Source organism: Delphinus delphis, chromosome 8 (assembly GCF_949987515.2).
Source record: "Delphinus delphis chromosome 8, mDelDel1.2, whole genome shotgun sequence".
Classification (NCBI taxonomy): domain Eukaryota; kingdom Metazoa; phylum Chordata; class Mammalia; order Artiodactyla; family Delphinidae; genus Delphinus; species Delphinus delphis.
In genome coordinates, this window is record NC_082690.1 from 95,953,629 (window position 1) to 95,968,204 (window position 14,576).

Below are 14,576 nucleotides of genomic sequence, written 5' to 3' on the forward strand. Positions count from 1 at the left end.
CCCAGAAGCCCAAGTGTGCAGGCTGTGCTCGGGGCAGCGAATGCTTCCCTGGGAGAGGACATTCTGGGCTCTAGTCCTGGTTGCATGATCAACTTTCTGGGCGACTTTGGGCAAGTCACTTTCCCTCTCTGGACCTCAGAGTCCTCATCTGTAAAGTGAGCACACTGACTTAACTCCCCACCAGGCTGTACAGCACAGTGGGGCTCTCAAACTCAGGTACCTATAGAGAACAAGCAGGAAATGTAAATAAGGGAAGGGGCAGAGGAGCCTCAGAGAGGCGGGAATTCTGGGAAACTGGAAAAATCTTGCCTTGTGCTGGGGTGGCTAGAAATCCAATTTTTTTAAAAATAAGAAATCATCTGACTTTTAAATGTTGGTTCAATTCTTTTTAAAAATTACTATTTTGGGTCATCCCATCTCATCTACTGGTCCAAAGCGACTCACACCCCACCAGTTTAAGACCCCTGTTTCTGCATTCCTGGAAAGGGGGGAGAGAGCAGGTAGAGAGGATGAAACAGACAGAAGGGGTCCTGGGGGGAGAAGTCCTGGGCCCCCTAGATTGAGGACAGCACGGTGCCTCCTTATAGCAAACCGGCCACTGCTGTGAGCTGAGTGTCCCTTCTGAGCTCAGCGGGGAAGCAGGAGTCTGTTTTCATTAGAAGCCAAGAGCTGAATCAGCCCTGGAGGCATGTAAACCAGCTCCCCTGTCCGGGAGGGTTTTAAATCTTGCAAACTTGCCTTTCAGACCTGATAAGAGGCAACCTCTTCAGGAGAGAGGCTGGTGAAAAGTCAGCAGCCCAACTCTTATCAATCAGACCACCGGGAGGTGGGAGCAGGGGAGGGCAGCAGAGGACTCCAGGCGGCAGGGATTCAGCAGTCCTGGGGCGGGGTCGAGGGCAGAGACATGAGTTCCTAAGCAATGGTTCGGCTGCTCTGACGCTGTGTTACCTTGAGCAAGTAACTGAGGCCTCTGAGCCTCTGCTTCCTCCGTAGGAATGCGGGGATAATAAAATCACCTTGCAGGGGTGCTGACACAACAACGTGGAGGAGGGTACCACCGCTATTTCCATTTTATCCAAGAGGAAACTGGGGCTCTGGAACTTGCCCAGGGTCAATACATCTCATAAAGTCAGAGGGGGGACTTGAGCACAGGTGGTCTGGCTCTGCAGCCACGCCCCTTGGGTGATCTTGGCGATCTCCCACACCACCCAGGAGATGAGAGGAGAAATGAGAAGGGTGTTTTGACCAAGAACCAAAGCCTCCCCCACTGCCTTCGAACTCACTGGGTGGTCTTGGAAACCCGCTCCCGTCTCTGGGCTTCAACAGGGGGTTGGTTATTGAACCTCCGGGACTGTCCAGCTCTGAGGGTCCCATTTATTCAACACGTGCTCACTTAGCATCTGTTCCATGTCAGGGTCTTGGGGAGAGAGCAGGGAGTAAGACAGACAGACAGAAAAGGTCCCTGAGCTTTGGGAATTTACATCTGGGCTTGGGGTAGGGTTGGGGGGAACAATGGAAAGACTGAAACCCAAGACAAGGGATGCTGCCCAGAGAATGATGTGCTCTGAAGCAAACGAGGCAGGGCGCTGAAAAGTGATGCAGATGGGCATGGTAGAGCAGACGACTTCAGATCGGGCCGCCAGGAGCTTGTCCAGGAGGGGCTTGTCCATAGCCCACACGTGGATGGTGAGAGTAAGGCAGCCGTGTCAGGGGAACAGCAAGGGCAGAGGCCTCTAGGAGGGAGCACGCGCAGTATTTTCAAGGACCAAAGAGAAGCTGATATGACCTCAGGGGCCCGCAAGCCCTTCCTGCCTTCCTATGCCTCCTGCTCTGGAGGCCTAGGAGCAGGCGGCAAAGAGAGAGAGAGAGAGAGAGAGAGAGAGAGAGAGAGAGAGAGAGAGAGGGAGAGAGAGAGAGAGAGGGAGAGGAAAGAGAGATGGTGCCGGCTTTGAGAACCCATAGGCCTGTGGGGCTGGCGTTTTAACAATCCCGGGGAAGGGAGGGCATTCAATGCAATTGCCATTTGAAGATCCCAGCTTGCTTAGTACAAGTGGAAAATTACCTTTGCATCTTTTCTGGGCTGCTTTTTGATCCCGATTTCATCATTCAGATGTACAGCAGTGCATTTTCAACGGGTACAACTTAATTAGACCCAATTTGTATAACTACATTATTAAAGACTCATTTGGAAAGAGCTCCATGTCCAGGGTTCACTGGGCTCCACCGCTTGCTTGAAAATACATTTGGGAACACACTTTGAAGAGAGCCCTCTGACCAGCCCGGCTTCTGGAGCGCTCTTCTCTGCCTCCAGAACACCGGCCTGGCTTGTCATTTAATTTCCATCTCATTTAATAGAATGTCTTTGGACATCTCTGTGTCTCAGAGCCTCTGATGGATGTCTCCTGTAATTACACAGAGATTCCTCATACGCCCCTTCAGTTGGTCATCAAACATTCATGGGGAACTTTATGGGAGCAAGGTCCTGAGCCAGGGGCCTGGGACAGGAATAAAAAGGTGCAGGCTCTGCAGACACACACCTTTAAGTCCAGGAGGGGGCAGGGAGGGGGGAAATCCATGGTCCCATTTTCATCCTCATGAGCAATCCTGTGGGGTGAGCAGTGAGGGGCCGTCAGCCCTGTTAGTAGATGAGTACTGCAAGGCTCAGCATCTCAAGTCAATGCCAGGGTCAGGGCTTGAACCCAGGACCCTGGACTGGTTCTGCTTCCCCAAGATCTCTCTTCTCTTGTGGGAGAGGTACAAGGATATTTGACACAACTGAGGCAGGTCAGGCCAGGGGCCCTGACACCTGAGGGAAGACTCTTGGCAGGTATCAGACCTGGAGGCCCAGTAACTTCCAAATCACTGAACCTGAGGGAGTGGGGGGGGGGGGCAGAGGAGGATATATTAGCGTTCTACAGAGAAACACAACCAATAAGATGGATATATACATATAGAAAGAGATTTATTGTAAGGAATTGATTCACACAATTATGGAGGCTGAGAAGTCCCAAGATCTGTTGTCGGCAAGCTGGAGACCCAGGGAAGCCAGTGGTATAAGTTCTCACCTGAAAGCTGGCAGGCTCGAGACCCAAGAAGAGTTGATGCGCCAGCTTAAGTCTGAAGGCAGGAAAAGACTGATGTCCTAGCTCAAGAAAGCCAGGCAGGGGGAGTCCCCTCTTCCCCAGCCGTTTTGTTCTATTTAAGCCTTCAACTGCTTGGATGAGGCCCACCCACACTAGGGAGGACAATCTACTTTACTCAGTCTACCCATCCAAATGTGAATCTTATCCAGAAACACCCTCACATGAACACCCAGAATGTTTGACCAAATGTCTAGCTCCTCCATGGCTCCATGGAACTGACACATAAAATTAATGATCACAGAGAAGAGGGAGAGAGAGAGGTTGAAAGACATTTCTAGCCGTAGACCAAATGGTGGCAAGCAAGTGGAGAAAGCTCACATATCATTTCATCCTCACAGCCACACTGTAGAATAGGGGTCCCTATTCCCATTTTAGAGATGAGGACACCAAAGCTGAGAAAAGTGATTTACCCAGGGACACACAGTTGGTGACTCCATGCCTCCTCGTCCCTGGATAATATTTGTTTCTATGGAGAAAGGGTGAGGATGCTGCCAATAGGGCTATCTCCTAAGTCTAGTTCTTATTTTCTGTTGCCTCTTCTGCTTTTCCAGTGTGATCAGAACCTGGTTGAATTGCTGAATTGCCTGTCTCTATCTATTGCAAATATGGAGGGAAGGTGGCATCACCGTCAGCACCATGGTCAACAGAGTCTCCAAGGTCTCCTATAGTCCTTTGCTTCAAAGATGATAAGAGCCCTGGGGCAGGATGCAGGAGCCCTGATCTGACTCTCTGACTCTGAGTCACTGTGTGGGCTTGGATAAACTTCTTCCTCTCTCTGGGCCTCAGGCTCCTCATCTGTAGAACAAAAAGGGAGGACTGGAAGATGTCTAAGGTCTATCAGAATCTTCTGGGGGGTTCCATGGCTCCAATGTGGGTCTGTCCTTTGCGGGAGACCCTTCAGCATCAAGAACCCCCAAGTCCTATAGGGTTTCTCTGGCAAGGCCTCCAATCAGGGGGCTCCACACTCCTCACTGAATTGATGCTGGGAACCCTGACCCACCCAGGGCCTTAAGCAGGGCCATGGTCAGGGAGGTGTCAGATCAGATGCTGTAAGGACACGGTCTCACATGCACCCCCGGTTCCACTTCCCATGTTGTCACCAGCCTGGGGAATGTGCACAGCATTAGACAGCACATGTCCAGGAGCAAAGGTCTCTCCTCTCTTGCCTACCCCCTGAAGAACATTCCTGCATGAAGAAAACCATGTGTTTCCCATTACTCTCACACGGCTATCACTGTCACAACACTTCTGATACCAGATGTGTAGGTTTTTTCCCCACACCAAGCCAAACAACCACGGGTCCTACAATTTAACTCAATTCTGACACTATCTACCTGGAGGTAGCACCAGAGGTTAAGGGCTCAGTGAAGGGCTCAGTCCCATGAGACTGCCATCCTCACCCACCCACCCCCACTTCAGATGCCAATGGCAAGTAGTAGGTCCCCAAGTGACCCACAACTTCTGTCCAACCTGACTGCAAATTGGGGCTTCTCATGCTCTACTCCCTTTAGATTCCATTATTTACTAGAACAGATCACAGAACTCAGGGAAATGCTTACTTACGTTTACCAGTTTATGATATAATACAGGATATGACGAAGGATCCAGATGAGCTGCCACATGAAGAGATACATAGGGTGAGGTCTGGAAGAGTCCTGAGCGCCGGAGCTTCTGTCCCCGTGGAGCTGGGATGCGTCACCCTCCCGGTACATGGATTCGTTCACCAGCCTGGAGCTACAAACACCATCCTATTGGGATTTTCATGGAGGCTTCATCACATAGGCTTGATCATTTATTACATTCATTTCCAATTCCTCTGCCCTTTGTGGAGAATGGGAGATGAGCTGAAAATCCCAAACTTGTAATTATTACTTGGTCTTTCTGGTGACCAGCCCCACTCAGGAGCTCACCCAGAGTCACCTCATTAGAACAAAAGACACCCAGGATTTAAAAGCCCTGTGTCAGGAACTGGGGTCAAAGACCAAATACTAGAACAAAAGATGCTCTCAGTGCTCTTATCACTTAGAAAATTACAAGGGTTTTAGGAGCCCTGTGTCACGACCTGGGACAGAGACCAATATGTATTGTGTATTTCTTATTATTTCACAATTCCTCAGTGACCCATCCCCAAGTCAATGCATCCAGGTCTGGGGATTGAGGGAAGAGAAGTCAGGTAGCTAACCTGTGATCCAAGAAACAAATCGGGAGAGGCTTGGAGCTGACAGGCCTGATGGGAACCTGTGAAAAAGACCTAGATAGGGAATGGGCTCTCAGGATCCAATCCCAGGCTTGCTTCTAATTAACTGTGTGACCTTGGGCAAGTCACTCCCCTTCAGGTTTTTCATCTATAATAGGAAAGGGGGTAGGTCACAATGATCTCTAAGATCACAAGTTTGCCTCTTTGCCCCAGGACTTTTGCACAAGCTATTCCCCCTCAACTGGGAACCCTCACTTTCCACCTGGCTAGTTCCTGTTCACACTTCCAATCTCAATGTAAATATCACCTCCACCAGGAAGCCTTCTTAGAATCCCCAACCTAGATTAGGTTCTCTTATAATATCCTACCCCTGCTCCCTAAATATCTCCTTCGTAGCTCTTGCCTTGACAGCAGCCAGAACGCCACATGTCAGAGTATTTGTTTAATCTCCACTTCTAGAATGTCAATGTAACAGGAGCAGCAGCCACATCTGACCACAGTTCTGTGTCCCTAGTACCCAGCATAAGGCTGGGAACCTAGTAGATGCTCAATAAATGTTTGCTGACTAATGGGCTAGATGCTTGAATGCTTTCATGGTATAAGACCTTGGGGATAAAGAAGAAAATAAATAATACAGAAACCATCCGTGTTTTCTCAGCATTATCAACACTTATCCATTCTGCAGACCACGTAGAAAAATATCTGAACCCACTAGTGAAAAAAGGGAAGGACAGATGAGGCTGCTGTGTAAGGGACACATACCCTTCTCCTCTTTTCTGCCTCCCTCTCACCTGGTTCCTGTTGTGGGGGTAACTGGAGAAAGGGCTCACTAAGAAGGGATCCTGCTGAGATTCCCCCACCAGAACCCCTCCCCCTTGCTCTGCCATCCCTCACGGTTGCTCTGGAAACCACTGTGGCATCATCAATGCAGAATGAGGATTTCAGGTGGGCTAATCAGTCCTAGGGATCACTTGGAAACTTACAGCCTCTGGGTTGTTCCCATGTAAATACTTTCAGTGTAGAGAACAGAAGAAAAGACAATTAGTCTAGGCTGTCAGGAAATCCACATATGCTGCTTCATTCCTGAAAAGGGTCTTCTTTTATCCCCAGGATCTTCCCTGGCTGTGACACATCTCACACACCGCGGGGAGCTGTCAGCTCTGTGGAGTGACGAGGAATTAAAAATAAAAATTGACTCACAGAGAACAAAATCAGGCCTGACAACTCAAGTCACTCAGACCAGCCATGGTTAGAAGATTGCAAATATGTTTGTCAAAGTGGGCTGGCAGGGACAGGTAAGGGAGGAATTGTCTGTCAGGGCAGAACTTTGGGAATGTGTTTGTCTCCTTTTGAGATGAGTTTTCCAGCAGCAGCCCTGTTCCTCCTTGTCAATTGCTTTTCTTTCTATCCTTATTCTGGTCTGGGGTCATGCCCAGTAAGTTGCAGATCCTCCACTAGACACAGTTGTCTCCTCATTATTAGCAGATTCCACATCTGTGAATTCACCTCCTTGCTAAAACTTAACCCAGAATCAATAGTCATTCATGGACATGCACAGAGTGATGGAAAATTTGAGTCGTTCAACACCCGTGTTCTCAGCTGAGGTCCACCAAGGCAATGCGCTGCCTTCCGGTTTCAGCTCTCATGCTGTAAACAAGTGTCCTTTCGTGGTCTACGCTGTGCCACGTTTGGCACATTTCTGTGCATTTTGTTGGTGATTTTGCTGTTTAAAATGGCCCCCAGGGCTTCCCTGGTGGCGCAGTGGTTGAGAATCTGCTGGCTAATGCAGGGGACATGGGTTCGAGCCCTGGTCTGGGAAGATCCCACATGCCGTGGAGCAACTAGGCCCGTGCGCCACAACTACTGAGCCTATGCATCTGGAGCCTGTGCTCTGCAACAGGAGAGGCCGCGATAGTGAGAGACCCGCACGCCACGTTGAAGTGTGGCCCCCGCTTGCCACAACTAGAGAAAATCCTCGCACAGAAATGAAGACCCAACACAGGCAAAAATAAATTAATTAATTAATTTTAAAAAAATGGCCCCGAAGCACACTGTCTAGTGGTGTTCTTAAGTGTAAGAAGACCATGGTGTGCCTTAATGAGAAAACATGTGTGTTAGATATGTTTCATTAAGACATGAATTATAGTTCTGTTGGCCATGAGTTTAATATTAATGAATCAACAATAGATGCTCACTAAGATATCTTTAAACAGAAACACACATAAAATAAGGTATTGAGTGTTGACAAAAATATTGTGACCAGAAGTCTATGGGAAACTAACCCTGCATTTTCACTAGGAAGAATGATCCAGTATGCCTTAATTTGGTGTTTGTGGTGGCTTTATAGAGCATAACTACTTCAAATCATGGAAATCAACTATTTGACCCACTGAGTTGAACTGTTTCTGAATCTGAGTCTCTCCCACGCCACTCCTGTACCACACGCTGGAGGGAAGAAATGGGGCCTGAGTCATCTGTACATTCCCACACCTCTAGGAATGTCGTAGGTCCTTAGTAAGTGTTTGCTGAATGTATGACTTGCTGTGAAGGACATTGAGAACATTCATTCATTCATTCAGCTAGTATTTATTAAGAGTGCCTACTATGTGTCAGGCACTGTTTTAGATGCTGAAGATACAGCAGTACAAGCACTTACAAAAATCCCCACTCTCATGGAGTTTTTGCTCTAATTAGAGAAGACATACGATAAGTGAAATGAATTAGTCAGTGTTCTTCAGAGAAGACAGAACGATAACGATATGTATATATATAAAACAAAATTTATTATAAAGTATTGGCACATGCCATGGAGGCTGAGATGCCCCATGATCTGCAGTCTACAAACTGGAGACACAGGAAAGCTGGTGTCAGTGCAAAAGCCAGAGAGTCAATGGTGTAGATTCCAGTTGGGGTCTGAAGGTCTGAGAACTAGGATTTCTGAGGGCAGAAGACAATTTCCCAGCTCAACAGTCAGGCAGGGAGTGAGTTTAATTTTCTTCCACCTTTTTGTTCTATCCAAGCCCTCAACAGATTGGACGATGCCCACGCACATTGGAGAGGGCCATCTGCATCTGCTTTCCTCAGTCCACCAATTCAAATGTTAACCTCTTCCAGAAACACTCTCACAGACATGCCCAGAAATAACGTTTCACCCACTATCTGGGCCTTCCATGACCCAGTCAAGCTGACACATAAAATCCACCATCACACACACAAAATAAATGAAATGTATAGTATGTTAGATGGTAGTAAATGCTAAGGATAAAAAATGAAGCAGGAAAGGGGGCTAGAAGTTATCAGGAGTGGAAGAGGGATAGACATTTTAGATAGTGTAGTCAGGAAAGCCTCACTGAGAAGGTGGCTTCTGAGAAAAGGAAGTGAGGGAGCTGGACAGGTAGTTGTCTGGGAGAAAGTCATTCCAGGCAGAGAAGCAGCATGTACAATGGCTCTGAGGCAGGAATATGCCTGGGTGTTCCTGGAGCAACAGGAGACCATCTGGCTGGAGTAGAGTGAACCAGGAGAGAGGGGTAGGAGGTGGGATCCAAGAGGCAGTAGAGAAACTGTGGGGCCATGTAGAATTGACTTTTCTCTGAGTTTGGGTTTATTCCAGGAATGCAAGGTTGGTTTAACATTCAGTCTTTATAATTTATAATATTAATAGAGCAAAGAAAAAAACTATCCGATCATCCCAATAGATGTATTCCTGGAATAAATCCAACTGGGTTGTGGTATATTATCCATTTTATGCAACACTGGATTCTATTTGCAACATCTTTATCAGGTTTGGGTATCAAAGTTATGCTGGCATCAGAAAGCAAACTGAGAAGTGCTCTCTTTTTTTCTATTCCCTGGAAGAGTTTGTACTTCTTTCTTAAATGTTTGGAAGAATTCCACAGTGGAGTCTTATGAGCCTGTAATTTCCTTGGTGAAAAAATGTTTAATTGTGGATTCAATCTTGACTAGCTCTGTACCATGCAGATTTTCTGTTTCTTTTGTGTCCATTTTGGTAAGTTGTGTTTTTTCATGATTGTTTATTTCTTTAAAATTTTTACATTCGTTGGTATAAAATTTGTCAGAATATCCTCTTATTATTTATTTTTAAGTGTCTAAGATGTATAGTGATGTCCCTTTTTCATTTCAGATAGTGGTAATAATTTATGCTCTCTCTTCCTCTTATTCAGTGTTGCTAGAGGGTTATCAATTTTAATAACCTTTTCAAAGAACTAACTTTTCTTGGGCATTGTTGTAGGCACTGGGAATAAAAGTTGAATGTAACAGTGTCACTGTTCCCATGTATTTTTTACATACTAGAGGAGGAAAAGAGGCAATAAACAAGCCAATATAATTTTTTAAAGTAATTTCAGCAAGCAGTAGGTTTTAGTAAATTGCAGTCAACAATAAGAAAATAGAGCAATTGGGAGCAACTTTTGATTGTCTGCTTACTCTAAGGTGGAGATATTTGAGCAGAGACTTGAGAAACAAAAAGAGCTAATCATGTAGAAATCTGGGAAAAGAGATTTCTAGGTAGAGGCAATAGCATGTTCAAAGGCCTGAGGTGGGAGCAACATTCAGTAGTATATTCAAGAGCTAAACGAAGGCTGAAATGGCTGAAACATCTTGTGTAAGGGAGAGAGGATGGCACAAGATGAGACCTGAGAGGTGGGCAGAGTAGAGCCAGATAATGTACAGCAGCTGGTCGATGGTATAGAGTTTGGACTTTATTTTAAATATAATGACAAGTGAATAAGTCAGCTATTGCTACAATAATGCTGCATAACAAACCACCCCCTCCCCCCCCCCCCCCCCCCGCCAAATCTCAGTGGCTCTCAACAACAGTTAATTTTGTGTCTCACCAAGTCTACAAGTCAGCAGGGGTAACAGTGGTTCACACAAATGGTTGATTTTAGGTCTTCTCCATACGTTTCTCCTTCTGGGACCAGTGTTTACCAATGCATGCTCTCCTCATGGAAGAAGGTAGATACTTAAAAGACCAAGCCAAAACACACAAGTTCACTTAAAGCCATTGCTTGCATCATGTCCATTAACATTCCATTGGGACCAAGCCCATCATCAACAGGACAAGGAAATACACTGTGCCTACTCTAATGGGAGGTACTGAAAATTCATACTGCAAAGGGTACACAGTTCTTACAGGGAGGAAATGAACGATGAGGAAAGATGAGGAAATGAAAGATGAAGAAAGATACAATTTACAAGTAACTTGTCTCTAAGATCACTCTGGCTGTTGTATAGAGAATGGATGGAAGGGAGGAGTGAAAGTGGAGGAGGAGAGAGGATGGAAACTTAAATTCAGGTAATAGCATTAGAGGGAGAACAAAATGGACAGATTTGGGGTATATTTTAGAGGCATATACTTCACAGGAGCTGATGACGGATTAGACAGGGAGTAACTATTACACTCTCTTTGCTTCATTCCAAACACTCTAGCCTTCAGGCTGCTCCTCAAACATTCCAGGCAGACTGTGATTCCAGTGTCTTTGCAATCGCTGTTTCCTATACCTGGAATACTGTTCCCTTAGACACTGGCTCAGCACACTTCTTCAATTGACTCTGGCCCTGCTTAAATGTCAGCTCCTGGGTGAGACATCTGTGGCCAACCTATTAAGAAAAATAGTGCCCTCCCTTACACTCATCTATTTTTTCCCATAGCTTTTATTGTCAACTGACAGAAACTGATTGGTTTATCAATTTCCTCTCTCTCTCTCCCTCACTGCAATGGAAGCTCCGTGAATGCAGGAATTTTTTGTTATGTTCTTTTCACTGCTGTCTATTCTGATCTTGAGTACTGCCTGGCACATAGTAGGTACTCAGTTAATCTTTGCTAAATTAATCAATGAATTCCCCTAGGTAGGCCCTATGGGGATCATTCACCTTTGATCTGGTCTTCAGACAGCAGAGTCTGGCCCAGTCCTCATTGAGAAGACCCCCCTCCCCAGACAGCTGTCACAAAAAGGCAAGGGGCTATCTGATGCCTGGGACTGTAGTGAGTCCTTCCTGCCTGTTATGAGTCATTAGAAAGCCCACCTGGGGAAATCCTGGAAAATTGGTCTCCATGGTTCTGTTGAGCATCTACCTACAGGCCTGTGGTCCTGAATTTTCTCTCCCTACTGCAGCTAAAGCAGAGTGGGAAATCTGGAGGCCAGACTGGAATCCCTCCCAAGTCCAGGGAACCTGGAGTATAGACCAGGGTGAGAGTGAGGGCTTCTGAGCCCTCCCTTGGCCCATAGGTTCAGCTCCAGGAAGAGGGGCTGATCTGAGAGAAGGAAAGAGAAAGACTCCTCAGACATTTGTTGGTGGTGATGAGCAAACCGAGGCACTGGTTGCTTTTTCAAAAGAATAAATAACCTCTGATTGGAATGGGAAACTAATTGATTTTACACACTGGATTTTCACAATACAATGTCTGCCATGAAGGGAGTTTATAGGGAAAACTATAGTTTATGTAAAACTATAGTCTGTCATGGGGAAGGGGGTGGAGACAGCTAGGGTGTACACAATAGGAGGAGCGCTCTGGTCGGGGAAGAGGCCCAGGGTAGGGTACACGTGATGAGGAATGTTGCTATGCTCCCAGAGGGACAGACGTTAGCTAAGTGCTGGGGGACTCTATAAGGGACTAATGCTGGGGGTGGGGTGGGGGGCTTGTAGAGTTCACACACCGCTGTGTATTTGCCAGAAATGCTCTAACCTGCTATGTATATGAGGAGGAACACTTGGAATACGAACAGCTGGAGTGCAAGTTCAGGGATTCAGCCATACCCCATACCCCAGGGGAGGGACGGTAGTTGAGTATAGGTAGATGGGGTGACTATGCACTGCTGAGAAAACTGCTGTCACAGCTGAGGGATGCCTGACCAGGTGATACCACCAGTCATTCAGCAGGCCTGCCTCACAGCCGTGCCCTGCATGCGGGCATTTGGCTGACAGGTTACTAGAGGGAGTGGCATCTGCTTCCCAAGCTGTGTGTTCTGGCACCAATCACTGATTAGCCTGCTCACAGGGCACCTCATTTCCTAATTGGGCAACCCAGAGGAGGTGACTTTTGCCTAACTGGTCTACCCAGAGGGGTTCCTTTTTTGCCTAATTTGCACAAAGAAGTCATAGTGCTAACAGCACTCTGATGTTCTGCACTCTCTCTCTCTTCCCCATATGACCTGCCTTGTCTCCCAGCCCCCCTCCCCCATGTCCCACTCCCCCCACCCCAATGCTCCAGTCAAATAGGGGCCCTTGTCACCCTCCCTACGTGCCCTGCCTGGGACTTTCCTGACACTCCCTGCCCCATCCAATTCCCTGTTCACTTTCACATCCTCTAAAACGAGTGTGTTAGACTAGACAATCTCTAAGATTTCTTCCAGATTCACCATCACAGGATTTTTTTAAATCAGTGCTGCTGAGGTTTAGTGAGCAAATAATAAAATTTGTCAATTTTAAGTATCCAATTCGATGAGCTTTGATAAACATAGTCATGTAATTACTACCACCACAGTCAAGGTCATTTCCTTTGCCTCCATGTGTCCCCTCCTACTCCTTTGCAGTCAATCCCCTCCCCCCTCCCCCTTCCAGCCCATGGCAACCACTGTTCTATCTCTATAGTTTTACCTTTTCCTAAATACCATATAAATGAAAACAGACAGTCTATACCACTTTGTGGCTTCTTAGCATAACACTTTTGAGATTCATCTATGTTGTTGCATGTATCAGTAATTCATTCCTTTTTACTGTTAAGTAGCATCCCATTTTATGGATATACCATAATTTATTTATCCATTCACCTATTAATGGTTATTTGGTCTGTTTCCAGTTTGGGGCTAATATAAATAAAGCTCTTATTAATATTTTTATACAAGTGTTTCTGTGAACATATATTTTCATTTCTCTTGGGTATATACCCAGGAGTGGGTTTACAGGGTCATATGATAAGTGTCTGTTTAACTTTATTCTAAAAATGCAAATGATTCCAAAGTGGCTGAACCATTTTTCATTTCTAACAGCAGTGAATGAGTATCCCAGTTGCTCCACATCCCTGCCAACAGTGGGTATGGTCATTTTTTTTCACTTTTCAAAATTAAACTTATTATTTTGCGGTAATTGTAGGTTCACACACAGTTGTAAGATATAATACAGAGATCTCATGTACCCTTTACCCGGTTTCACCCAATGGTAACATCTAGCAAAACTATAGTACAGTTTCACAACCTGGATAACAGTATTGATACAGTCGAGATACAGAACAATTTCCATTACCACAAGGGTCCCTCGCATTGCCCATTTATAGCCACATCCATTTCCTTCCTGTTCCCACCCTTTCCTTAACTTGGCGACCACTAATTTGTTTCTCAATCCTATAATTTTATTATTTTATTATTTCAAGAGTGTTATATAAATGGAATCATAAAAATGTTAACCTTTGGGGTTGTTTTGTTTTGTTTTTGTTTTTGTTTGAATTTTATTTAATTTATTTTTTTATATAGCAGGTTCTTATTAGTTATCCATTTTATACATAGTAGTGTATATATGTCAATCCCAATCTCACCTTTGGGGTTGTTGTTGAGTTTTTTTCCCACTGAGCATAACTCTCTGGAGATTTATCCAGATTGCTGTGTATTATCAATAATTAGTTCCTTTTATTACTGAATCCCATGGTGTGGATGTACTATAGTTTAACCATTCACCTGCTGAAGGACACTTAGGTTGTTTCCTGGGATAAATCCCACTTTTCATGGTGTATCTCTTTAATGTATTGCTGGACTGTATATGATAGAATTATTTTTGCATCTATTTCATAAGACATATCGATCTGAAGTTTTCATTTTTTGTCATGTCTTTATCTGGTTTTGGTTCCAAGGTAATGTTGGCTTCATAAAATCAATGGGAAGTCTTCCCCATTATTTAATTTTCTGGAAGAGTTTTTATAAAATTGGCATTATTCCTTCCTTAAATATTTGGTGGAATTCATCAGTGAATTCATATCTAGGCCTGGAGATTTCTTTGTGAGAAAGTCTTTAACTGCAAATCCAATTTTTTAATAGATAATGAGCTATTTGGATATTTATTCTTTGGTAATTTATATGTTTCAAGGAGTTTATCCATTTCATCTCAGTTGTCAAATATTGTTCATAATACCCCTTATATCCTCTTAATGTATATAAGACCTGTAGTGATGACCCCTTTTTGATTTCTAATATTGGTAAATTTTGTCTTCTCTCTTCTCTTTTTTT

General features: G+C 45.2%; 1 long non-coding RNA gene across 2 annotated transcripts in view; it reads left to right on the forward strand.

The window, feature by feature from the left end:
- Positions 1–14,576, forward strand: part of LOC132429187 (uncharacterized) — a 163,025-nt gene that overhangs the window by 122,358 nt on the left and 26,091 nt on the right. The window contains exon 5 of one of the 2 annotated variants that reach the window (XR_009520312.1): positions 4,733–4,853. The exons of the other annotated variant lie outside the window; for it this stretch is intronic. This is a non-coding gene — a long non-coding RNA (uncharacterized lncRNA). Of the gene's footprint in view, positions 1–4,732; positions 4,854–14,576 lie in introns of those variants that run through there. 2 annotated transcript variants of the gene reach the window in all.